Source organism: Carcharodon carcharias, chromosome 8 (assembly GCF_017639515.1).
Source record: "Carcharodon carcharias isolate sCarCar2 chromosome 8, sCarCar2.pri, whole genome shotgun sequence".
Classification (NCBI taxonomy): domain Eukaryota; kingdom Metazoa; phylum Chordata; class Chondrichthyes; order Lamniformes; family Lamnidae; genus Carcharodon; species Carcharodon carcharias.
In genome coordinates this window covers 82,657,769-82,684,655 of record NC_054474.1, presented here as the reverse complement: position 1 = coordinate 82,684,655, position 26,887 = coordinate 82,657,769, and the positions used below count along the sequence as shown (strand labels likewise).

Sequence of the window (26,887 nt, the reverse complement as noted above, 5' to 3'; positions counted from 1 at the left end):
TGCTGAATCCATACCTCTTCCATTTTAAGCTATTTTTCTTCTTCATGTTTAAAAGAAATGACAGTGCATTGAATTGACAATCATTGATAATGAAGGAGATACATGCAGCTTTACACTTTAATCTCCATGTTACCTTTACAAAACCCTTTTTAAACACATTGGCTAGGATTCATCTATTTTCAGAAAACCTCATGTTACAACTGAAGAAAATATATTTCTTCTTGGATGATCAGAACATAATAAAAGTAGTTTACTTTTCTTATTACCTTTTCAGAAAATCCCCAAATAAGTATTTACATTTTTTTTAAAAAAATGAAACCGTCTGATTCATTAAGGGAAATTTTGCATAACTCAAATAATGCAGGGAAGGGTATAATATCCACAAGTAAACTAAATAATGATTCAATTTTTGGCTATATTACTCTGCTTATCTTGTGCAAGTTCATGCATTTTTGTACTTATCTTTGGCAATAATAATGGTCATATGATCAGTAAACCACGGCAATCTCTCACTATTTTTGCTTCTTTTATTTTTCCTGCCAAAATGGACAATTTCCCACTTCCACGCATTATGCTCCATTTGCCGGGTCTTTGAGGTCTTTGCCCACTCACTTAAACTATCTATATCCCTCTGTGGCCTCCTTGTTTCCTCTTCACATCTTACTATCCTACCTTTGTGTCATCAGCAAATTTAACAACTGTACCTTCGTTCGCTTCATAAATTTATATATAAATTGTAAGAAGTTGAGCCCCCAGCACAGATCCCTGTGGCACACCACTGGTTACATCTTGTCAACTAGAAAAATACCCACTTATGGCTACCCTCTGTTTCCTACTAGCTAGCTAATCTTCTCTCCATGCCAATATGCTACCCCTACACCATGAGCTTTCATTTTTTGCAATAAAATTTTGTGGCACCTTATCAAATGCCTTCTGAAAATCTAAATACAGTACATCCACTGGTTCCGCTTTATCCACATCACATTACCTCTTCAAAGAATTCCAATAAAGTGGTTAAACATGATTTCTGTTTCAAAAAACCATGTTGACCCTGCCTGATTACCCTGATTTTTTCCAAGTGGCCTGCTATAATCTCTTTAACAATTGCATCTAACATTTCCCTATGACAGATGTTAAGCTAACTGGCCTCTAGTTTCCTTTCTGTCTCCCTCCCACCCCCACCCCCACCCCACACTTTTTGAATAAAGAATTTACATTCACTATTTTCCAACCCAATAGAACCTTCCCCAAATCTAGGAAATTTTGGAAGGTTAAAACCAATGCATCAACTATCTCCCTAGCCACTTCTTTTAAGGCCCTAGGACATAGTCCATCAGGATCCAGGAACTTGTCAGCCTGCAGCTCCAACAATTTTTTCAGTATCATTTTCACAGTCACATCCTATGCCTGCAAAACATATTAGGAAGATGGATATTTTAGTGTTTTTTTTCCAAAAGCAGCATGGAATGGACAATTTACCTTAACAAAATGCACTCCAGGGGAGTCAGGTGACTTTTTTTGTGGTTTCCATACAGACAAGGAATAATTCGCGCTGAATGTACCTCTTTAAAGTTATTAAAATGTAAATGTCCTTGTGGAGGAAATTCCACTGAAGAGAATCAGGATGCAACAAGATCACATCTTGGGGGATTTACAGGTATTATTGTTTAGTTATTTACAGAAACTCAAGTTTAATGGTCACCCCAGGCTCAATGTCTACATACATGAAATCTAACAGTGTGGGGTATTAAGGAACTGATTACAGGAAAATGGGAATGACCATCATTCATTCTCCATTGTGTGACAATGGCTTATGACATTGAATCATTTGTGTGGACAACAGAATGCATACTGTTGTCACATGACTGAAACTGGCTGGAGATAACCAATACCTTATTAATCTACAAAGGCAGCCCAGCAATTCAGTCTGGGATGCAACAAACGGAAGGAAGCCATCTCGCGGCCAGCACAAGGAAAGGTCCTTCCCAAAAGCCTCCTTTGGGGAAGAAATGGGACTTATTCATTTTACTTGGAACATTATAGTTCTTCACTACAGGGGCTCAACCAACTTCAACTAGAAAGCCAGAAGCTTGCTGTTTGGTGTGAACCAATGTGAATCCATCATTAGAAAATTCCAACTTTCATTTTTCTTTAGCGCATCATGAGAGCATCCTTAAGGCCTGCAATGTTTCACCTGCCATCTCGCAGACAGATTAGAATTGACGTTTCTTTTTATGCTAAGATAACTAAGTTCATGCTACACCTTTAGAAATCATCTTTTCTTGTGTGTGTATATATTTATTGCATTTATATCTCAGATGTTGTGAAAAATAAATGTTCATCATTTGATTTACATTTATACGAAAGCCTGTTTAATGCCTTTTATTCAAAGTCACATCACTCAGGCGATAAAGCACTCCTTCTCAAAAACACATCATCTTGAGGTCAGCCGAGAGGTGAGAAAAGGGGAACATTATCCCATACTTCTCTCCCCGCCTGTAACAACACATAGTACTAGACTAGAGCTTCTAATGACATTGAGATGCAAGCCAAATGACTCAATTTCCCTTCTGATTTTTACTGCTTCTCTTCTTAAAGGGGTAAGGAGGTTGTCTTTTACTCAATGTGTGCGTCACAGCATCACAGCTACTTCATTTACTGAACCACGTATGGAACTACAGTTTGCTTTGCTGCTGTGGAAGTTAACTATTTGATTTGTTTGTTTTAGCTGCTCAATGAGTGTCTGACACATTAAACATAGCATTATTACTTGCAATAAAACTTTATCCAATTAATCAGTGATAACTCTCCTTCCCCCAACCCAAATTCCCCGATTTATGGACATTTGCATTACATTTACAATCTCCCCAGAAAAAGACCATTAGCTCCATCAACAAGTAGCCTCAAATAAAAAGTATGCTTTTAATTTAAATTCAGTTCTTATTTATAAACTAATTTTAAATACATTTAACATGTTACATATTGAAACATTTATCAGGTTCTCAAGAATCGCAATAGAATAACATAAAGTTGGAGAGTATAACAGGTTTATTTGCTTCTGAGGGGTATCTTTGAACAAAGGAGCTTTGAAGTTTCAGGTGCTTGTGCTCCTGGTTTCCCATCCTGAGCTGAATAGCAGTATAATTTCTTATTTCTGCTCATTAATTATAGGTTAAAACCAAGCCTTTAATATCAACTTCAATTAACCACTATTAGGACCTTCCATATTTCAAATTAGGGGAAACATTTCAAATGTGGATGGAATCTTCATTTCAACAGGGCAGAATTCATGCCTTGGAAACACCCACAGTTGGTGACATTGTGTTGCCACTCTTGATTGGATTTCAGAACAATTCATTGCTTGTTACATGCTTAGGAATGTTTCCAGGAGATGTAATAAGGCACTATATAATGGCAAGTTATTTTATTTAATCTTCAGGTTGAGGGTGCAAAAACCAAAAACCCAATTTTTGAAAGCAGTGTATTTAAATATTTAGATACGTAAAGGCCATAACTCTGAGAAAGAAAAAGTCTGAGCAGAGACCTAGAATTATATTTGATATATTAATCTGATATATTGAAGACCAGCGGCTGCAACAGAGGAACTCCACAGAATTAATTTGAAAAGAAAATCTTCATTAAGAATGTTCCTTCATGCAGCAACATTCCAATATTTAGCTAAATGCTGCATGCTCTTTGATTCATCCTAACTCACAAATACTTTGCAGCTTCATGACCTATTTGACTACACAAGATGAAGCTATAATATCACACATTAGCTCTCAAGTACTTGGCAGAATGCCATGGATAAAAACTAAATCCCAGTTTGCAGTTATCCCATCTGTCACAATCTGGATCAAAGGTCATTCAAGTCACAAGCTTTCATTATCATGCATATAAAAGCTAAAATAAATTGACAGTAAAGGATGTTAGAGAGTGCTCATTACGTAGAAAGCCCTAAGTCCCTAAACATTCTGCAATGCTATTATTTTTTCTTTTGTGTTCCATCTATTGTTTCCCATCTTCACCATGTTATTATCTTTTTGGGCTGCAAGCTTCTCCAGTGTCAGGCATTCAATGTCACTCTAGATCAGCCAACAGGATTTGCATGGTCTTGTTGCTATTGGGAATAGTGGAGCCATGGAAATCTTGAAAACTGAGAAGCATTTCGGTAACTACAGATAAAATGTTCCCACTTGGGATAGCCAAGCCTAGCATATCATTGTAGGTGAAATCAAGCCAGTGTTTCCAGAACTGTATCACTAACCTCATCGCTGAGATACCCTTTCCACGGCCTCCAACCTCCTGGACAGCGGTTTCTATCTTCTTCCTAAGATCCAAAACAGAACTGCCCTGCTAGACCCATTGTTTCAGCATCCTCCTGCCTTATGAACCAATTTCTTCCTATCTTGACTCTATTTTTTCTCCCTTTGTCTAGTTTCTCCAACCTATATCCATGACTCTTCTGATGTCCTCTGTCACTAACAGTTGTCAATTTCCTGGCTCTAACAATCTTCTTTTCACCTTGGACATCCAATCTCTCAAGACCTTCATCCTCCACCAGGACCACCTGAGGAATCATCTTCCTTGGACAAAGATCCAACCAGTTTCCATCCACCACCACCCTCCTCTACCTGGCTGAACTTGTTCTCTCATTGAACAACTTCTGTTTTAACTTATCTCACTTCCTCCAAATAAAAGTTGTTGCTATGAGTACTAAAAGAATCCTAGCTATGCCTGCCTTTTTGTGGCATAAATGGAACATTGCTTGTTCCAGTCCATCTCTGGGTCCCTTCATTTTTCCAGTATATTGACGACTGTATCGAAGCTGTTCCCTGCTCTCGCCTTGAACTGGAAAACTTCAACTTTACTTCCAATTTCAATCCTTCTCTCATCTTCACATGGTCCATCTCTGATTCTTCCCTTCCCTTCCTCAACTTCTCTGTCTCCATTTCTGGGGATAGGCCAACAACAAACATTCATTATAAGCCCACTGGCTCACACAGCTAACTCAACTATACTTCCTCACACCCTGAACCCTGTGAAGATTCCATTCCATTCTCACAGTTTCTCCATCTCATCAGTTCTGAGGGTGAAACCTCCTCTAAAAAGTCTTACTTTATCCTCAACCAAGGAATCTCTCACCACCGCCCCCCCACCCCGGCTCCAACTGTGGTTAACAGGGCCCTCAACTGATTCCAATCTATTTCCTGCACTTCTCCCTCCCAAAACCATGTTAGGGTTCCCCTCATCCCCACCAGTGTCAGTATTCAACAGATCATTTCCCGCCACCTCCAGTGAGGTGTCCAGACCAAATACATCTTTCCTTCCCACATTCTGAAGGGACCGTTTCCTCCATGGCACCTTAGTCCATTTCTCTACCAACCCCACTACCCTGTCTCCTGCAGCTTTCTGTCTAAGTGCAGGAGATATAACGCTTATCCTTTTAACTCCTCTCTCCTCATCGGTCAATGTTCCAATCACTTTTTCCCAGGTGAAGCAGCAATTTACATATACTTCTCCCAATTTTGTATACTGTATTCACTGCTCACAATGCACAGATTGGGTGACTGCTTTGCGGAATACCTCTGTTCAGTTCATGAGCATGACACCGAGCTTCTGGTGGCTTATAATTTTAATTCTCCATCTTTCTGTCAAGCTGACATCTTTGTTCTCAGCCAATTGCAGAGCTCCAATGGAGGTGTTCCAGTGAAGCTCAAAGAGCAGCACCTCATTTTCAAATAGGAACTTTACAGGCTTCGGGACTCAACATGGAGTTCAACAATTTTAAACCATAATCTCAGCCTCCCCATAACACCTCCCACAAAATATTTGCAACACCCCTAACAACTCCCCCCACACACACACACCATTTTGTCTCCTTTTCTTGCATGTGTCAGTTTTATACAGTTTTGCTTTTGGACAGCAGCTGTTTTTCTGCCATTTACACTTCCTCTAGACCCATTAATACTTTATTTACTTGTCCCATTACAACTCCCTTTGTCTCTGTGCCACTACTTCTTTTGCTATTTAATGTCTCTTGCCTTTTGACCTATCACATACTTTCCTTTTTTTTAATATTCAACTCTTCCCTATTTCACCTCCTCAAAAGCTATTACATTTCTAATTTTTCCCAGTTCTGACCAGGAGCAGTGTGGAGGTCAGGATCAATGTAAAACAGACCAGGATCACTAAGTGAGGGAGAGAGAAAAAAAACTTTGACATTACAGGAATGTCATGAGTTGATTGGCTGATGAGCATTGTAGCTAAGTTTACCTTTTTTCAAAGTGAGGAAGTCAGTCTAATTAGAAATTTCATTTTTTTGATAATAAGGTTAAAAGCATTTAAATTAACCTTGCTATATTTAAGTGACAGTGGGAGAAAAGAAATGAGTAGCTGGTGAGTCTTTTTTAAGTAGTGAGTTTTACTATCTAATAGTTAGAGGAATTGCAGAGCAGCTTTGACCCTTGGAGTGAACATCCTGTTCCATGTGGGAGCTCCAGGATATTTCCTGTGTCCAGGATAACCATATACAGAAAGCATTGTCAGCAGCAGGCATCCCTACTGAGTTGTTAGGAATTTTATCGATAGCAGATTTATAGATGTGGTCACCCCACAGCTTGATAATATGCAGAGAGAGGGGGAATGGTTGACCACCAGATAGTCAAGAAGAAATAGGCAGATAGTGCAATGTCTCTTGAGTGCATCTCACTCTTCAACCAGTATTCAGTTCTGGATACTGATCAAAGTGATGGCTCTTCTGGGGAGTATAGTAAGAGCCAAGACCACAGCGTCACCTCTTGCTTAGCTGTACAGAAGGGCATGAAGAAGACTGGAAGAGCAAAAGTGATAGGGGATTCAATAGTTAGAGGAACAGAAAGGCATTTCTGCTGTCACAGGCATGAAAGCAGGATGGTATGTTGCCTCCCTAGTGCCAGGATCAAGGATATCACTGAACAGCTGCAGAGCACCCTGAGTGCAGAGGGTGAACCAGCCAGCAGTCGTGGTTCACGCCGGTACAAACAACATAAGCAGAAAAAAGGATGTGGTCCTGCAGTCAGAATTTAGGGAGCTAGGTAGGAAATTAGCACGTAGAATCTCAAAAGTAGTAATCTTCAGATTACTCCCAGTACCACACACAAGTAAGTTAAGGAGAATACAGTAGATGGATGTGTGGCTGGAGAGATGGTGCAGGAGGGAGGGCTTTAGATCCTTGGGGCGTTCTGGTGAAGATGGGAAACGTACGGGCTGGACGGTTTGCACCTAAACAGAGCCATGACCAATTCCCTCATGGGGCGATATATTGGTATTATGGGGGAAGAGTTTAAACAAACTTGCCAGGGGTGTGGGAACCAGGAAATAATACTCAAGAGGGATAGTAAGGTTAAAAGAATATCAGGAGAGACAGATAGTACTACAACAGGCAATAGAAAAGTATTAGGTGGGTTCAGTATAAGAGGTAAAGCAATAAAGTCTAAATTAGGGTTACAGTGCATGTATGTGAATGTGCAGTATGTGGTAAATAAGAGTGGTGAGTTGCAGGCGCAAATAGCAACATGGAATTTTGATGTTGTGGCAAAAACAAAGACCTGGCTCAAAGAAGGGCAGGAGTAGGTATTAAATATTCCTGAATACAAGGTGTTCATGAAAGACAGGAAAAGGAGGAAAGGGGGAGGGGTGGCAGTATTGATCTGAACATTGCAGTCCTGGAGGGACAGCATGTCCCAGAGGAGCCAAGGACAGAATCTATTTAACTAGAGCCAAGGAACAAAAATGCTGCAATTACATTGTTTGTAGTCTATAGGCCACCAACTAGTGGGAAAAATGTAGAGGAACAAATTAGCAAGGAAATTACAGAGATGTAAAAAGAGAGTGTTGGGGGATTTAATTACCTGAATATAGACTGGGATAGTAGCAGTGCAAAGGAGAGAAAGTGGCAAAAGTTCTTAGAGTGTGTTCAGGTGAATGTTCTATAGCAGTATGTTCCCAGTTCAATGAGAAAGAAGGCAGTGTTAGAACTGAGTCTTGGGCACGAGATGGGCCAACTGGATCAAGTGTCAGCAGGGTAACATTTAGCAGACAACAATTATTGTATCACAAGATTCAGGTTGGCTATGGAGAAGGGCAAGGAATAATCCAGAGTAAAAATAATTAACTGGGGGAAAGCTAACTTCAATAAGATAGGAATTAATCTGGCCTAAATAAACTGGACTCAAAGGTTAGCAGGCAAAACTGTAACTGAAGTATGGCTGCCTTTAAAGAAGTGATAGTTCAAGGACAGTCAAGATATATTTCAGCGAAGGGAAAAAGGCAGGGCAAATAAATCCAAAACTCCTTGGATGAAGAAAGAGATAGGGATTAAGATGAAGCAGAAGAGTATTTATGAGAAATGTCTGATGGATAATACAGTTGAGAGTCAGGCTGATATACAAGGTTCAAAGGGAAATTGAAAAAGCAAATACGAGAAGCAAAGAAAGGGTACAAAACGGGACTGGTAGCTAACAAAGGGAATCCCAAAGTCTTCTATAGGCATGTAAATAGTAAAAGATTGGTAAGAGGAATGAGGCCGATTATAGACCAAAAAGGGGATTTATGCATGGAAGCGGGGATATTGCTGTGGTATTAAATGAATATAGGTACTTAGCACCTGTTTTAACCAAGGAAGATGCTGCCCAGGTCATGGGAAAACAGGAGGTAATTCAGACACTTGAAAGAATTAAAATTGATAAGGTGGTGGTATTGGGCAGGCTGTTTGTACTTAAGTTGATAAGACACCAGGGGCCAGATAAGCTGCATCTAAGGATACTGAAGGAAGAGAGTGAGAATTGCAGAGGTACTGCCATGTTTTTCAATCTTCATTAGGGTCAGATATGGGGGCAGAGGACTGGAGGATTGCAAATATTACATCCTGGTTTAACAAAAGGGTGTAAAGATAAACCCAGCAACTACAGGCCAGTCAACTTAATCAAGGTGGTGGGGAGCTTTTAGAAATGATCATACGGGACAATATTAATATTCAACCCACATTTGCCCAAGTGACTAAGGAAAACCAGCACGGATTTGTTAAGGGAGAATCGTTATTAACCGACTTGCTTGAGATTTTTGATGAGGTAGTGAGGGTTGATGAGGGCAATGCTGACATACTGGTTGTGGACATCCAAAAGGTGTTTGATAAAGTGCCGCAAAACAGACTTGAGGGCAAAGTTAGAGCTCATGGAATAAAAGGGACAGTTGCAACATGGATATGAAATTGGCTAAGTGATAGGAAACAGAGAGTAGAGGTGAATGATTGTTTATTGGACTGAAGGAAGGTTTATAATGGAGTTCCCCAGGGATCAGTGTTCCTCCTGATATATTAATGACCTAGGCCCTGGTTTACAGGACAATTTCAAAATTTGCGGATGATATGAAACTTGGAAGTATTGTGAACCTTGAGGAGGATAGTGTGGAAATTCAAAAGGACATCGACAGGTTTGTGGAATTGACGGACACATGGCAGATAAAATTCAATGCAGAGAAGTACGAAGTGATTCATTTTGGTAGGAAGAGCGCAGAATGTTAATATAAAGGATACAATTCTTGAGGGGGTGCAGAAACAGAGGACCTGGGAGTATATATATGCACAAATCACTGAAGGGGACAGGACAGGTTGAGAGCGCAGTTAATAAAGTGCAGGGCATACTGGGCTTTACCAATAGTACAAAAGCAAAGAAGTTATGTTAAACCTATATGAAACATTGGTTTGATCTGAACTGGAATATTGCGTCCAGTTCTGGACTTCACACTATAGGAAGGATGTGAATGCATTAGAAAGGATATAGAAAAGATTCACGAGAATGGTTCCAGGCATGAGGAACTTCAGTTACATAGAAAGATTGGAGAAGGTGAGACTGTTGTCATTGAAGAGAAGGTTCAGAGGAGATTTGATAGAGTTATTCAAAATTATGAGGGATCTGGACAAAGAAGATAGGGAGAAACTGTTCTCATTGGTGGAACAAAGGGCACAGATTTAGGCAATTGGCAAAAGAAGCAATGGCAACATGAGGAAAAACTTTTTTTCTAGAATACACTGCCTGAAAGTGCAGTGGAGGCAAGGTCAACTTGGTGAATTATTCCTTCAGAGGACCAGCACAGACATGACAGGCCAAATGGTCTCCTTCTGTCTTGTAATCTTTCTATGATGAAAGGTCATGACCTGTGTCCTGTCGAGGAAACAGGAAGAAAATATATATATATATATATATATATATATATATATATCTTTGTCAGCCTGGCTATTTTATAAAATTATTTTTTCTGTCTTTTCAAGACGGACAATTGCTGGGCTGATAAAATGGCTGCAACTGATTACTTGCTGGTTTCTGGAAGTTTCTGAGCAGCTTGAAAGTGAAAAAAGGCTAACACATCAAACCCCCTATAACGTAACACACCTTGCATCATATAAACATTCCAGCCAAGCTAACACTAAGGATAGTAGACGGTAACTCTTTCGAGTACAAACACGTTTCCATCTGCTTCAGATGAAGTTACATTGTTTCATAGTTTGCCATTGTGAAATTTGAACTCTTGATACTCTTTTGAGTAAACCTGTTTCCATCTGTTTCAGATGAAGTTACATTGTTTCATAGTTTGCCATTGTGAGATTTGAACTCTTGTTCTTGGGGTTACAAACCCAGTACCATAACCACTTGGCTATTTAGGCCAAGCCAAACTTTGTACTAGGTGTAACTCTTTCAAGTACAAACCTGTTTCCATCTGTTTCAGATGAAGTCACATTGTTCCATAGTTTGCCATTGTGAGATTTGAACTCTTGATCTTGGGGTTATAAACCCAGTTCCATAACCACTTGGCTATTTAGGCCAAGCGTTTAGTAGACGGTAAGTCTGTACCAGCCAGCTACTGACAAAAGTAGAGCTATTTGTGACTCCTAATCACCAATGTTGTGCTAATGGCCTCACTGTTGCCTGCTTCAAAACACAATGGGTTTCAATCAGGGGCCTCGTTAGCTGAATAGCTCAACGCGAAATCACCCTGCCAGATGATTGAGACTTGAACTGTCTGAATTCCTTTAATGATACAGCTTTTGAATTTCATCTTCAATTGTGGTTTAACCTTCAAAGAGAGTCAGACTCCAGGCTAGCAGCCTGCCTCTGACCTCCACCTCTCTCCAAGTCGGATTCCCAGAAAGAACCCTCTATTTCACCTACAAAGTAAACTAATACCCAGATACAAGAATACTTTGCTGCATCTTCAATGGACTCAACTTGCAACCAAATTCCTAGGACCAAGACCAGGAATTCTGCCAGACAAAGCCACCTAAAAGAATCTTCCTTGGACATTGATTCTGGACTCACATGAAACCATACTTCTTATTTTCATTGTGGTCTTTGTCCTGAATCCCTTTCTTTCCCTTATCCCCCTTTTATTGTATAAATGCAAAAGGGGAGGACGTGGCAAAATCCCTTCCCACGTTTTGAGAGAGTAAAATAGGCAGGGGATGAGCCACTTTAGCCATTGAATGGGGGAAGCGGGAAGAGGTGCTTCTGCTGTTGAGTGCAGGGCGGGGAGATAGGCTTCAGCCATTGAGTGAGATGGGTATAGGCTTTAGCTGTTAAGTGGGAGAGCCTTTACTCATTGAGTATGGTGGGGCTTTAGTTTTTATACGGGGGTTGGGGAGAAATAGGAGTTGTACATGTTGGGAGTTGATGACAAGGCAGGGTTTTGGCAAGAAAACACCTATCAATGCACAGGCATTTTTGCAGTAGCAATTTGGCCTCAGAGTAGTCATTATGTCATGCCCACCGACAGAAAAAATGTGATGATTTAAAGGGGCCTTGCACCTGTCAGAAATCAGTCAGTGCTGCACGGCAACCATTAATGCCTTAGAATTCCTGACTCCAAAACCTCATCCTGTGACCACAGTGGCGGTCATAACCCACAGTTTGGAAAGCTGTGCAGTAGAGACATGAACTGGAAGTGCTTCCCAACAAAAAAAATGAAGGAACATTTGAAGTTAAATCAGACTACATTCCTTCATCTCATAGAAATAACGGCAGCTTGTGAGAAAGGTACGGCAATAATCATGGGTGATTTCAATCTACATATAGATTTGATGAATTGCATTGGCAAAGGGAGCTTGGGTGAGGAGTTCATAGAGTGTTTTTGGGACAGTTTCTCAGAACAGTATGCTCTGGACCCAACCAGAGAGCAGGCTATACTAGGTCTGGTAATGTGCAATGAGCCAGGATTAATTAATGACCTCATAGTGACCCTCAGGTAGCAGTGATCATAATATGATTGAATTTCACATTCAGTTTGAGGGAGAGAAGAGTGGATGAAAGACTAATGTTTTAAACTTAAATAAGGGCAATAATGAGGACATGAAGACAGAGCGGGCTACTGGGAAATTAGTTAAGGGGTAGGTCAGTAGAGATGCAGTGGCAGACATTTAAGGAGATATTTCAGAATACTCAGGAAATATACCTTCCAGTGAGAAAGAAAGACTCTAAAGGAAGTATGCACCAGCCATGGCCAACCATGGAAGTTAAACATGGTATCAAATTGAAAGTAAAAGCATATAATCCTACAAAGATGAGTGGCAAGTCAGAAGATTGGACAGAATATAAAGAACAGCAAAGAATGATTAAAAGATTAACAAGGACGGAGAAATAACAATACAAGTGAAAGCTAGCTAGGAATATAAAAGCAGGTAATAAGAGTTTCTACAGGTGTTTAAAAAGTAAAGTAACCATTGGTCCTCTAGGGAGAAAGAGTCTGGGGAGTTAATAATGGAAAATAAGGAAATGGTGGATGAATTGGTATTTCATATCTGTCTTCACCATACAGGATACAAATAACATTCCAGAAAAAAGTATGAATCAGGAGTTGAAAGGGAGGGTGGAACTTAAAAACAATCACAATCATCATGGAAAGGATACTGAGAAAATTATTAGAACTAAAAGCTAACAAGTCTCCAGGTCCTGATGGACTTCATCCCAGGTCTTAAGAGTAGCTGCTAAGATCATAGAAGCGTTGGTTTTGATTTTCCAATACCCCAGATTCTGGAAAGGTCCCAGATTGGAGAATAATGAATGTGACTCCTCTATCCAAGAAAGGAGGGAGACAGAAAGCATGAATACAGGCCAGTTAGCTTAACATCTGTCATAGGGAAAATGGGAATCTATTAAGGTGATTTTTATGCAGGACACTTAGAAAATCTCAGTGCAATTAGGCAGAGGCAACATGGTTTTGTGAAAGGGAAATTATGTTTGACCATTTTAAGACCATAAGACGTAGGAGCATAAGCAGGCCATTTGGCCCATCGAGTCTGCTCCGCCATTCAATGAGATCATGGCTGATCTGATAATCCTCAACTCCACCTTCCTGCCTTTTCCCCATAACCCTTGACTCCCTTACTGATTAAAAAATCTATCTCAGCCTTGAATATACTTAACGACCCAGCCTCTACAGCCCTCTGTGGTAAAGAATTCCACAAGTTGACCACCCTCATCATCTCTGATTTAAATGGGCGCCCCCTTACTCTGAGATTATGCCCACTGGTCCTAGACTCTCCCACAAGGGGAAACAGCATTTCAGCATCTACCTTGTCAAGCCCCCTAAGAATCTTATATGTTTCAATAAGTTTGCCTCTCATTCTTCTAAACCCCAATGAGTTCAGGCCCAACCCACTCAACCTCTCCTCATAAGAAAATCACTCCATCCCCAGGATCAACCTAGTGAACCTAGGTTGCCTCCAATGCCAGTATACCTTTCCTTAGTTTATTGGAGCCCTTTGGGGAAGTAACAAGCAACATTGATAAAGTGGAACCTGTGGTTGTGCTGTACCCAGGTCTCGAGAAGGATTTGACAAGGTGCCACATTAAAGGTTGCTCTGCAAAATAAGAGCTCATGGTGTAGGAGGTACCATATTAGAATGGCTAGAGGGTTGGATTACTAACAGGAAACAGAATACAAAAGTAGAGAGGTTATGCTTCAGTTATATAGGGCATTGGTGAAACCACATCTGGAGTACTGTGTACAGTATTAGTCTCCTTATTTAAGAAAGGATGTAAATGCATTGGAAGCAGTTCAGAGATTTACTAGACCAATGCCTGGAATGGGCAGATTTTCTTATAAAGAAAGGTTAGACAGGCTCGGCTCATATCCGCTGGAGTTAAGAAGAGTAAAAGGCCACTTGACTGAAACATACAAGATCCCAGGGAGTCCTGACAAGGTGGATTTGAAGAGGACATTTCTTCTTATGGGAAAATTTAGAACTAGGGGTTACTATTTAAAAATAAGGGGACACCATTTATGACAGAGATATGGAAAATGTTTTTCTCTCAGACGATTGAGTATCTTTGGAACTCTCTTTCTCAAAAGGCGGTGGAAGCAGTCCTTTGAATATTTTTCAGGCAGAGAAAGATAGATTCTTGATAGGCAAGGGGGTGAAGTTATCAAAGGTAGGTGGAAATGTGGAGGTGAGGTTACAATCAGATCAGCCATGATCTTATTAAATGGGGGAGCAGGCTCAAGGGGCTGAGTGGTCTACTCCTGCTCCTAATTTGTATGTTCATAGAGAGTTGGTATAAATACATCATTTTTGGGTTGGCAAGTTATGACAAGTGGAATGCCACGGAGATCAGTGCTGGGCCTCAAATATTTACAATTTATATCAAAGGCTTGGATGAAAGGATCAAATGTATGATTACTAAATTTGCTGATGATAGAAAGATAGGTAGGAAAGTAAATTGTGAAGAGGACATAACCTATGTCCTTTTGCAGATTTCATAAGTGAACGGGCAAAAATTTGGCAGAGTATAATGTGGGAAAATATGAACTTGTCCACTTTGGCAGGAAGAATAGAAAAGCACTATATTATTTAAATGGAAAAAGGTTGCAGAACTCGGAGGTACAGAGGGACCTGGGTGTGCTGGTACATGAATCACGAAAAGTTAGTATGCAGGCATAGCAAATGATTAGGTAGGCAAAAGCAATGTTGTCATTTATTGCAAGAGGAATGGATTATAAAAGTAGTCAAGTTTTGCTACAGTGTACAGGGTGTTGGTGAGACCATACCTGGAGTACTGTGTATAGTTTTGATCTCCTTATACAAGGAAGGACATAAATGCCTTAGCAGTTCAGAGAAGTTCACTTGACTAATACCTGGGATGGTGGGAGATAGGTAGGGGTTATCTTATGAGTAAAGCTTGGACTCCATCGGAGTTAAGAAGAATGAGAGGTGATTTAACAGAAATATACAAGATCCTGAAGGGACTTGACAAGGTGGATGTTGAAAGGCTGAAACGGGGAGCACTGGAAAATAATTTGGGATGTTCTGGCTTGGGGATAAATGGGTGAGCAGAACTTGGTATGCGAATACAGGCAGAGAGTGTAGAATGAGTTGAATTTTACAGAGGGTAAAAGATGGAATGCCAGCCAGGACATTAGAATAGTCAAATCTGGAAACAATACAGGTATGGAATGAGAGTCTCAGCAACAGATGGATTAAGGCAGGGCTGGAGATAGGTGATGTTAGAAGTCTTTGTGATTGAGCAGATTTGGGGTTGGAAGCTCAGCTCCAGGTCAAGTAGGTTGCCCAAGTTGTGAATAGTCTGGTTCAGCCTGTGACACTTGCCAGAAAAGGGGATGGAATTGGTGGTTAAGTTTGTGGTGGGAACCAGGCCAAAGAAAATGGCTTCCTAATGATTAATTGGAAGTATCTGTAGTTCATCCAGGACTGGATATTGGACAAGAGAGTTGGTATGAGAGATAATGGAGGGGTCGAGGTAGGTGGTGGTCAGAAGAACTGGGAAGGATGGAAATCGGGTGGAAGTTTGTAAGGACAGAAAGTTGTTAGAAAGTGGAACTTGCTGCCATATGGAGTAGTTGAAACAGAGTGTTTTAGTGGCAGGTTGATGCAGAATTGAGGGAGGAGGGAATATATGGGAGCAAAGTGGGAAAGAAGTCAGCACATATGTGACATCATGTCTTCAGATGATGTAGCCGAGCATTGGCATATAGATTAGAATTAGGAAGGCCATGGGTAGACCCTCGCAAAACTCTGGAGATAGTAAGTCTGGGGCAAGAAGAGAAGCCAAGAGATTGCTTGGCTACAAGTGAATAGGTAGAAATTGAACCAGACAAGACATTCCAACACAGCTAGTCAGAGGAGAGGCACTGAAGGATGAGGTGCAAATGCTGCAGAGAGGTCAAGAAGAATGAGGCAGTACACTGCAGCATGATCAGTTATGAGGGACGTAATTTACTGATTAGGATCTTTCTATGCTGAGTTATGGGTGGAAGCCTGATTGGATAGGTTGAAACATGGAGTAGCAGTAAAGATGTTCACGTTTTTGGAAGATGGCAAAACCTTTAAGGATTCTGAAGAGGAAGGGAGGGATGGAAATTTGGTAGTAGTTGTAAGGACAAAGTGGTAAGAATGTGGAACTTACTGCCTCTTGGAGTGGTTGAAACAGATAATTGTGCATCAACCTGCCACTGAAACACTGGGGGAGGAGGGAATATACGGGACCAAGGTGGGGAAGAGGTCATTAGAATGGGAGATCTTTCGTCTGAAGTATAAATACTGGTATTTATACCAGTTGGGTCAATGGCATGAATGTTACTCTGCTGTAAATTCTATATAATTAAATATAATTAATGTAGAAGCACATTCTCCAAGAAAGCTCACTTGCTTTGCTTCAGAATCACTATATGACTCCAGGTTTAAACTCCAAATTTAGTACAGATATAGACTGGAAACTTCTTCACACTGATGCTAAAGTTGCAATAAATACGTGTTAAGATACCTTGCACTTCTGAGAATAGAGCAGTGCCTCGCACTGACAATCTTTATTATAGACTGTGATAAGGCACCAATCTTGGCTGCTTATACGCATTTGAAGTTGGGCTGCAAACAGTAAGTGAGTGATATGTAAAGATAATTATCTAGATTAACACCAAGTAGGAAAAAAATCTATTGACCAAACATTGGCCAGGATTTTTCAACCCCGTTGCGGGCAGGACCGCCACGGGTGAGGGCGCCCCCAGCCAGAAGTCCATTGACTTGCAGCGGGACCAGAAGATCACGGCAGCGGGTGGGTGTGGAAAATCCCACCCATTGTAATGTAATAATGACAAACATTAGTTTTAGGTTTTATAGGTGTTGAAAAATTCTTGAGGTTTGTTACAAAATAATTGCCTCGATTTGACCAAAACCTGGCCAAGTGTTTATGAATGTCCTGTGAAAAAAAAATTAAATCTTATTTATAGGCCACAAAAATAATCAATAATTTATCCTGTGTGTTTTAATAAATCTATGATAAAACATATTTTAACCACATTTATGCAAATTCCTTCAGCATAGACATTTAGCTTGTCAAAAGTAAACATAAGAACTACACCTGAAAATTGGAGGAAATTTTAAAAAAGAGAAAGCTATACATAGGCTAAACTACTATTTCCCATACTTTATGTTCATGAATCATAGCTGATGATTACAGACCATTCTTCTTAATTTGTTATATGCTTAGTCCAGTTCAGTTTCTAGTCAATCATAACCCCCTGGATGTTGGTAGTGGGGGATACAGCAATATTAACACCAATGAATGTCAATGACCTTCCTTCCATCATAACGTCAGAAGTGGGGAAGTTCACAGATGATTGCACGATATTCAATACCATTCGTGTGTCCTCAGATACTGATACAGTCTGTGCCCAGAAGCAGCAAGATCTGGACAACATTGTCTTGGGCTGACAAGTGGCAAGATATATTTGTGCCACACAAAGTACCAGGCAATAACCATCTCCAACAAGAGAGAATCTAAGCATCTCCCCATGACTTTCAATGGCATTACCATCGCTGAATCCCCCTCCATCAACATCCCTGGGGGGTTTACCATTGACCAGAAATGGAACTGGACCAGCCATATAAATACTGTGACTACAAAAGCAGGTCAGAGGCTGGGAATTCCATGGTGAGTAACTCACTTCTTGATTGCCCAAAGCCTTTCACCATCTACAAAGCACAATTCAGGAGTGTGATGGAATACTCCACATTTGCTTGGATCAATGCAACTCCAACAACACTCATGAAGCTGGACACCATCTGAGACAAAGGAACCCCCTCGACTGACACCCCTTCCACCACTGACGCACAGTAGCAGCAGTGCGTATAATCTACAATGTTCATAGCAGCAATTCACAAAGGTTCTTTCGACAGCACCTTTCAAACCCATGACCTCTACCACCAAAAAGGACAAGGGCAGCAGATGCATGGGAACACCACCAATTTCCCCTCAAGTCACTCACCATCCTGACTTGGAAATATATCACTGCTCCTTCACTGTCGCTGGGTCAAAATCCTGTAACTCCCTAACAGCACTGTGGGTGTACCTACACCACATGGACTGCAGCGGTTCAAGACGGCAGCTCAACACCACTTTCTCAAGGGCAACTAGGGATGGGCAATAAATGCTGACCTAGCCAGGGACACCCACATCCCGTGAAAGAATAAAACAAATCCAAGTTAATTCAAACAAATTACTTAATTAAATTCCCATTTTGCATTGTTAATTTGTCATTGACTTTTTCTCAACCGAAGAACAAGTTTGAATTGAAAATAACCTGCATGTGGCATTTACACAAATAAGCCATTTATGGGAGCACAAACAATTTTAATTCATAACATAAGCTAATAGTTAATGTTTAATTTCACATTGACTGTACAGGAGCCAAATTTGAACAGTCAGCAACATACTCCGCAAGTACGCTGTAACTACAGGGTGTTCAGAGTTATGGTTTCACTAGCAATAAGGTTTAAATGTGAACAGAAACTGCACGAGTATTTTACTTAGAACTCAACTGCAGCACTGCCCGTAGGAATATGGGCTGGAAATAGTGACAGCAAAATAGCACCAATGACCATCAACATAAAACCGATGTGAATTTTACCTTCATGCAACAAAACAAACCTTCCCAACAGAATTACAAACTTCAGGAATTAATTTTCCTCTCCATTACAATTCAAGAAATTATGGCACCAGAAATATTAAAACCTGAGCACATCTACTCAGCTTTGTCGGAACTCCGGAGAGGGGGAAAAAATCTATAGTCAGCAAGTCCTCTGCGACACGTATGCATGCAAGCTGCATGCGAATACTGGCGACACACGTTAAAGTTAAATTGCCTGACGGGTTTCTGTGACAGTGACATTTTGTCAAACTGTCGTAGCGATCTGCCTTTTCAAGCGTTGACTGCGAGAAAATTAATGAACCGAAACCATCGGTTGCATCACGCCTAATCTTTGCTGCACAGAGAGAAAGCTGCATTGGGAGCATTAATCCTGCAAAGCGAAGTATCAAAGCAGCGGGAAACCCTTGCAATGTGAGGCCGGGTTGTTTGATTTATTGACCACACTATTCGCGCTCGGCTCCAGCGGGAATCCCCAGCTCCCAGAGCCCGTTTTAAATTAGATAATAAACCAAACCAGACCGGGAGAAAGTGAGAGAGACATCCTGAGGATGGTACCGCTTCCCCGGGAGACACTAGCCCCTCAACCCCACTCAAAGTCACCGACCGCCGGTGGGTACAATGCTCCTCCTTCCCTACCACCACCCCCTCCCTTTACTGTCGGAGAGGGCATCTGTCCATACCCCCCCACCCCCCCCGCCATATACTGTAGGAGGGGGTATCTGTCCATACCGCCCCCTTTATGTAAGGAGAGGGCATCTGTCCATACCCCCCTCCCCCTTACTGTAGGAGGGGGTATCTGTCCATACCGCCCGCCTGCTTGTGAAGCCGGTTCCCCCGGGGCCCCGCCATTAAACGGCCCTTCACTCACTCACTCGCCGCCTCCTCCCGCTCTGCTCACTCCGAAGCCAGGCTTCAGCTAGAGGACCCGCTTCACCCGGAAGTGCTGCGCCTGACAGCGCGCGAGCCCGACCACATCGAGCACGGGGGCACGTCACTGGGGAGGGGGAGCTGGAGGGGCGCCGCGCTGACTGGACTCTCCCATGTAAAACTGCGGATGCTGGAAATCCAAAACAAAAACAAAAATACCTGGAAAAACTCAGCAGGTCTGGCAGCATCTGCGGAGAGGAGCACAGTTAACGTTTCGAGTCCGCATGACTATTCGCGCGCGACACAATGAGCAGTAGCACCTGCCTCACCGTGTGTGTATGTAAAAGCACCCATATATACATATATCTTAAAGCACCTGAGGGAGTATTCATGGAAATGAGTAGGTTAAGGGCAGCAAGGAGCAGAGATGATTGCTAGCCTTCTTTGAAAATAATGCACTGACACATTTGGTAAGAGAGGGAATTTGGTGCAGTGGAGAGATGGTTCTGTCTAGCCTTTCACAAAAAAAGTGATCCAAGAGAGGGAGCTAGATACTGCGAGGACGCAAGAAAGAGGAGACAATGAGACCCGAGAGCTGAAACCCATTAGGTGTGCAGGTAGGTGACTGGTGAGTTTTAGGTTTTTTCATCCTCTAAACTGGTGCAGTAGTTTAAACTGGTGCTGGGGTGTTATATGTATTTTATTAATCATATAGCACAACTAGTTAAATACCATAATATAACTAGAATAATCATTGAGTGATATTCTAAATTTGAAACCTAATTAATTGCATGAAAATACAATAAAGATGGCAGGGCAGGTGATGTATTGTAGCTGTAGCATGTGGGACTGGTAGATACCTCTGTGATCCACAGCAATCACACCTGGAGCTAGTGTCTGCAGCTTGAGGAACTTTGGCTCAGAGCTGAGGTCTGAGCTTTAGACATTATGATGCATCAGAGAGGGGGGAAATTATTTGGATACTTTGTTCCAGGAAGCAGTCACACCCTTTAGGCTAGGTTTTTCACAGTGGTCTGTGGTCATGGACAGGAGGGCGTACCATAAGAGAGACAGGTATGGGAATCCAGAGGGTAGCAGTGGAGGAGCCTCAGCCCTTGCAATTGACCAACAGGTTTGATTTTCTTGAATCCCATGTGGATGATAAGACACTGTAGGGAAGATGAGTGAACTGACCACAGCATTGTGGTGCAGGGAGCCGTTCAAATGTGGGAAAAGGAATGTAGTTATGGTAGGGGACAGCGTAGCTAGGGAATGGAACTGTTCTCTGCAGCCAAAAGCATGAGTCCCGAAGGCTGTGTTGCCTACTCCAGTGCCAGGATTAATAACATCTCCTCATGGCTGCGGAGGAACTTGGAATGGGAGGAGAAAGATCTAGTTGTGTTGGTCCATGCGGGCACCAAAGACATGGGTAGGATTAAGAATGAGGTTCTGCTGAGGGAGTATGAGCAGCTGGGGAATAACTTAAAAAGTGGAATCATAAAGCTAATAGTCTCTGGATTATTACCTGAGCTGCAAGCAAATAGACATAGGATAATTAAGATCAGAGAGTTGAATATGTAGCTTAAAGATTGGTATGGGTGAAATGGGTTTTTATTTGACACCAGTCCGGGGGAAATAGGAAGCTGTACCTTTGAGATGGCCTTCGCTTGAAGCATGCTGGGACCAGTGCCCTGGTGTATTGTATGTTTGGGGCTGTAGAGAAGGCTTTAAACTAGAGTGAGGGGAGGGCACATATGAGGGGAGATTTGGAAAGTTAAAGAGAAAGGACAAGGCAATAGTGCAGGGTAGCAATATAACAAGTGTGACTGGAAGGAACAAAGTATGCAAGCATAAGAATATACCAGTATGTAAGGTCAGAGTAAGGATAAATGGTAAAAAGTCAGAATTAAAGGTATGGGATCTGAATCTTTATCTAAATGCACACAGCATTTGTAACAAGATGGGTGAATTGATAGCTTAAATAAAAATAAATATGATATGATAGCCATTACAGTAATATGGTTGCAAAGTTACCTCGGCTGGGGCTTGACTATACCTTCACATTTTGGAAGGAAGAAAGGGAAATGAAGAGGGATAGATCTGTTCAAAGGATGAGATCAGTATAGTCATGAGAAATGATCTTGGTTTGGAGGATCAAAATGTAGAATTAGTTTGGGTGGAGATAAGAACGAAGCAAAGGAAGGAAGGAAGTCACTGGTGGAAGTCACTGAAGGTAGCTACACTGTAGGACAGAGAATAAATGAAGGAATAATGAGGGCTTGTAAGAAAGATACTGTAGTAATTGTGGGAGATTTTAGTCTTCGTATTGAATTGAGATATCAAGTAGGTAAATGTAGCCTGGATGGATAAGTTCATAGCGTATTTGAGACAGGTTCTTAGAACAGTTACATCTGGAATCGGAGAACAAGCTATCTTAGATGTTGTGAGACATGATTAATTAATGATCTCTATTGTAAAGATAAGAGTGATCATAACATGATAGAATTTCACGTTCAGTTTGAGGGTAAGAAATTTTGGTCTGAAACTAGTAATAAATAATGGCAATTACAATGGTATGAAGAAAGAGTTGGCTAAAGTGGAATTGGAAAATAGGTTAAAAGATAAAACAGTAGAGAAGCAGTAGCAGACATTTAAGGAGAGATTTCAAAACTCTCAATATATTTATTCCATTGAGAAAAAAAGTCTATGAGAAGGATGTACCATCCGTCCATAAGGATGGTATCATATTGAAAGAAAAGATGTACTATGTTACAAAGATTAGAGGTTGGCCAGAAGATTGGGAACATTTTAGAAACCAGCAAAGGGTGACTTAAAAAAAAAGGAGAAATTGGAGTATGAGAGGAAACTAGCAAGAAATGTGAAAACATTCAGTGAAAGATTCTACATGTACATAAAAAGGAAAAAGAAACTGAGTATTGGCCCCTTAGAGGGTGAGATTGGGCAATTAACCATGGGAATAATGGCAGATACTTTGAACAAGTATTTAATATCTGTGTTCACAGTAGAAGACATAAACATCCCAAGAACAGACAAAAAGCAGGGGCAAAAGAGAGAATCACTATCACTGGAAAAAAGGCACTAGGAAAACTAATGGGACTAAAGCCTGACAACTCCCCTGTACTTAATGGCTTGCATCCTATAGTGTTAAAGGGTGTGGCTGCAGAGATAGTAGAGGCATTGGTTGTAATCTTCCAAATTTCCCTAGGTTCTAGAAAGGTCCCAGTATTTTGAAAAACCGTTAATGTAACAACATCCTTCAAGAAAGATGGAGACAGAAAGCAAGAAACTAAAAGCCAGTTGGTCTAATATTTGTCATTGGAAAATGCTGGAATCCATTATTAAGGAGGTAGTAGCAGGACATTTAGAAAATCATAATACAATCAGGAAGAGTCAACATGATTCCATAGATAAAAACAAAAATACCTGGAAAAATTCAGCAGGTCTGGCAGCATCTGTGGAGAGGAACACAGTTAACGTTTCGAGTCCGAATGACCCTTCAGCAGAACAGTTCTGTTGAAGGGTCATTCGGACTCGAAACGTTAACTGTGTTCCTCTCCACAGATGCTGCCGGACCTGCTGAGTTTTTCCAGGTATTTTTGTTTTTGTTTTGGATTTCCAGCATCCGCAGTTTTTTGCTTTTATGATTCCATAGATTTTGTGGAAGGGAAATTGTGTTTGACAAATTTATTAGCGTTCTTTAAGGATGTAACAAACAGGGTGGATAAAGGGAAACCAGTAGGTGTGGTGTATTTGGGTTTCCAAAAGGCATTCAATAAGATGCCACATAAAAGGTTATTGCACTAGATAAGATCTTATGGTGTTGGGGGTGATATATTAGCATGGATAGAAGATTGGTTAACTAACTGGAAACAAAGTCCAGATAAAGGGGTCATTTTCAGGTTGGCAAACTGTAACTAGCGGAATGCTGCAGGTATCAATGCTGGGGCCTCAACTATTTTATATTAATGACTTGGATGAAAGAACAGACTGTATTGTAGTCAATAAAAACAAAAAACTGCGGATGCTGGAAATCCAAAACAAAAATAGAATTACCTGGAAAAACTCAGCAGGTCTGGCAGCATCGGCGGAGAAGGAAAGAGTTGACGTTTTGAGTCCTCATGACCCTTCAACAGAACTGAGTGACTATTAGGAGAGGGATGAAATATAAGCTGGTTTAAGGTTGGGGGGAGAGAGAGAAGTTGGGGGGGGGGGATGGTTGTAGGGACAAGCAAGCAGTGATAGGAGCAGATAATCAAAAGATGCCATAGACAAAGGAACAAAGAGGTGTTGAAGGTGGTGATATTATCGAAACGAATGTGCTAATTAAGAATGGATGGCAGGGTACTCAAGGTATAGCTCTAGTGGACGTGGGGTGGAAAGACTAGCAGGGCATAAAAGATTTAAAATTAATGGAAATAGGTGGGAAAAGAAAAATCTATATAAATTATTGGAAGAAACAAAAGGAAGGGGGAAGAAATGGCAAGGGGGTGGGGATGGAGGAGGGTGGTCAAGATCTAAAGTTGTTGAACTCAATATTCAGTCCGGAAGGCTGTAAAGTGCCTAGTCGGAAGATGAGGTGCTGTTCTTCCAGTTTGCGTTGGGCTTCACTGGAACAGTGCAGCAATCCAAGGACAGACATGTGGGCAAGAGAGCAGGGTGGAGTGTTAAAATGGCAAGCGACAGGGAGGTTTGGGTCTTTCTTGCGGACAGACCGCAGGTATTCTGCAAAGTGGTCGCCCAGTTTACATTTGGTCTCTCCAATGTAGAGGAGATAGCATTGGGAGCAACGAATGCAGTAGACTAAGTTGGGGGAAATGCAAGTGAAATGCTGCTTCACTTGAAAGGAGTGTTTGGGCCCTTGGACAGTGAGGAGAGAGGAAGTGAAGGGGCAGGTGTTGCATCTTTTGCGTGGGCATGGGGAGGTGCCATAGGTAGGGGTTGAGGAGTAGGGGGTGATGGAGGAGTGGACCAGGGTGTCCTGGAGGGAACGGTCCCTATGGAATGCCGCCAGGGGGGGGTGAAGGGAAGATGCGTTTGGTGGTGACATCATGCTGGAGTTGGCGGAAATGGCGGAGGATGATCCTTTGAATGCGGAGGCTGGTGGGGTAACACCTCTTTGTTTCTTTGTCTGTGACATCTTTTGATTATCTGCTCCTATCACTGCTTGCTTGTCTCTACAACCACCACCCCCACCCCACACTTCTCTCCCCACGGCCCCCCCCCCCCCACCTTAAACCAGCTTATATTTCACCCCTCTCCTAATATTCACTCAGTTCTGTTGAAGGGTCATGAGGACTCGAAATGTCAACTCTTTTCTTCTCCGCCGATGCTGCCAGACCTGCTGAGTTTTTCCAGGTAATTCTATTTTTGTATTGTAGTCAAGTTTGCTGATGATACAAAGATAGGAAAGCAAGTTGTGAGGAGGATAGAAAGAGTCTACAAAGGGATATAGATAGACAAAGTGAATGGGCAAAATTTGGCAGATGAAATGTAATGTGGGAAGATATGAAGTTGTCCACTTTGGCAGGAAGAATAGAAAAGCAGGATATTATTTGAATGGAGGGGAACTCCATAAGCTGCAGCACAGGAGGATCTGGGTGTTATTGTACTTGAATCACAAAATTAGCATGCAGCTCCAGAAAGTGATTAGGAAGGGAAATGGAATGTTAGCCTTTATTGCAAGGGGATGGAATATAAAAGTAGTGAAGTCTTGCTACAACTCTATGGGGCATTTGTGACACTGCACTTGGAGTACCGTGTACAGTTTTTGTTTCCTTAAGGAAGGATTTACTTGCATAGAAAGCAGTTCAGAGAAGGTTCACTTGGCTGATTCTGGGATGAAGGGTTGCCTTAAGGTTGAGCCGGTTGGGCCTAGACTCTTTCAAGTTTGGAAGAATGAGAGGTAATCTAATTGAAACATACTGTATAAGATTCTGAGGGGGCTTGACAGGATTGCTGAAAGGATGTTTCCTCTGGGGGGGAATTTAGAGCTGGGGGCACAGTTTAAAAATAATTTTTATTTAAGATAGAGATGAATAACAACCTACTGAAGATAAATTTCTCTCCTTTGGAATTTTCTTCCATCGAGAGCAATGCAGGCTGGGTCATTGAATATATTCAAGGCTGACTTAGATTTTTGATTGACAAGGGAGTCAAAGGTTATGGGGGACAAACTGGAAAGTGGAGTTAAGGCCAAGATCAGACTAGCCATGTTCTTATTGAATGGTGGAGCAGGCTCGATGGGCCAAATGGGCTACTCCTCATTTATTATTGTATTATCATATACTTCTATACTGACTTGCGATGTTCACCGCATCACTCAGAAGGGCTTTGTCCACTTTGCAATGGTGCAGATCTCTATTTGCTGATGATCCAAATAGCAACTAATCTGTATCCCCTGGACTGGGTTGTTAATAAGCAGAGTCTCAGGGCTGTTCTTGACCCAAGGATGTTTAGTGATGGAAGATTAGAACAAGTTGAACAAGTGTAGCAGATTCAACTGAAAGATAAAAGTTTTCTGTTCATTTATTTATTTATTTTTTCAGAATAGTAGTCCAATAGCAACAGGTCCCATTGAAGCAGAGCACAATGCTGTAGGTTAGAATGTGTGAATATTGTGAAGGAACAAGTGGATTGAAAAAATATTCAATGCAGGGGATAGGGGGCGGGGCAGTAAAGATCTACAATGTCCGGTGAGTCCAAAAGAAAATAAGTGATAAGCTTTACATTTATTTCTAATTTAATTTGACATCTTCATTGAGGCCTTAGTTTCCCTGAGTCAAGTTTTATTTTTAGTTACTTGTAGTTACACCACAAGTCCTGGTGTGATTGACAGGTGAATTGCACAATCACACCAGGATCACTGGTGTAAATGACTGGGAGTGGGTTTGTGCACTGAATTTATATTCCGTAACTATCTTCCATTTGCTGCATTTTGCTGGAGAAATAAACCTGCTTGTATCAGGAGACTTTTAGTGATATGTTTTGTTTGCGTTAGTTCCTGGAGAATTTAATTAAATAGACG

At 41.3% G+C, this 26,887-nt stretch overlaps 1 protein-coding gene across 3 annotated transcripts in view; it reads right to left on the bottom strand.

The window, feature by feature from the left end:
• The window catches only part of LOC121281560 (sideroflexin-1), a 75,454-nt gene extending 55,530 nt beyond the window's left edge, over positions 1-19,924 (bottom strand). The window contains exon 1 of one of the 3 annotated variants that reach the window (XM_041194526.1): positions 19,844-19,924. The gene's annotated coding sequence lies outside the window, so the exon portion shown is untranslated. Of the gene's footprint in view, positions 1-19,058; positions 19,128-19,843 lie in introns of those variants that run through there. The other 2 variants (XM_041194528.1, XM_041194530.1) reach the window with 2 other exon arrangements.
• Positions 19,925-26,887: the final 6,963 nt, after the last annotated feature.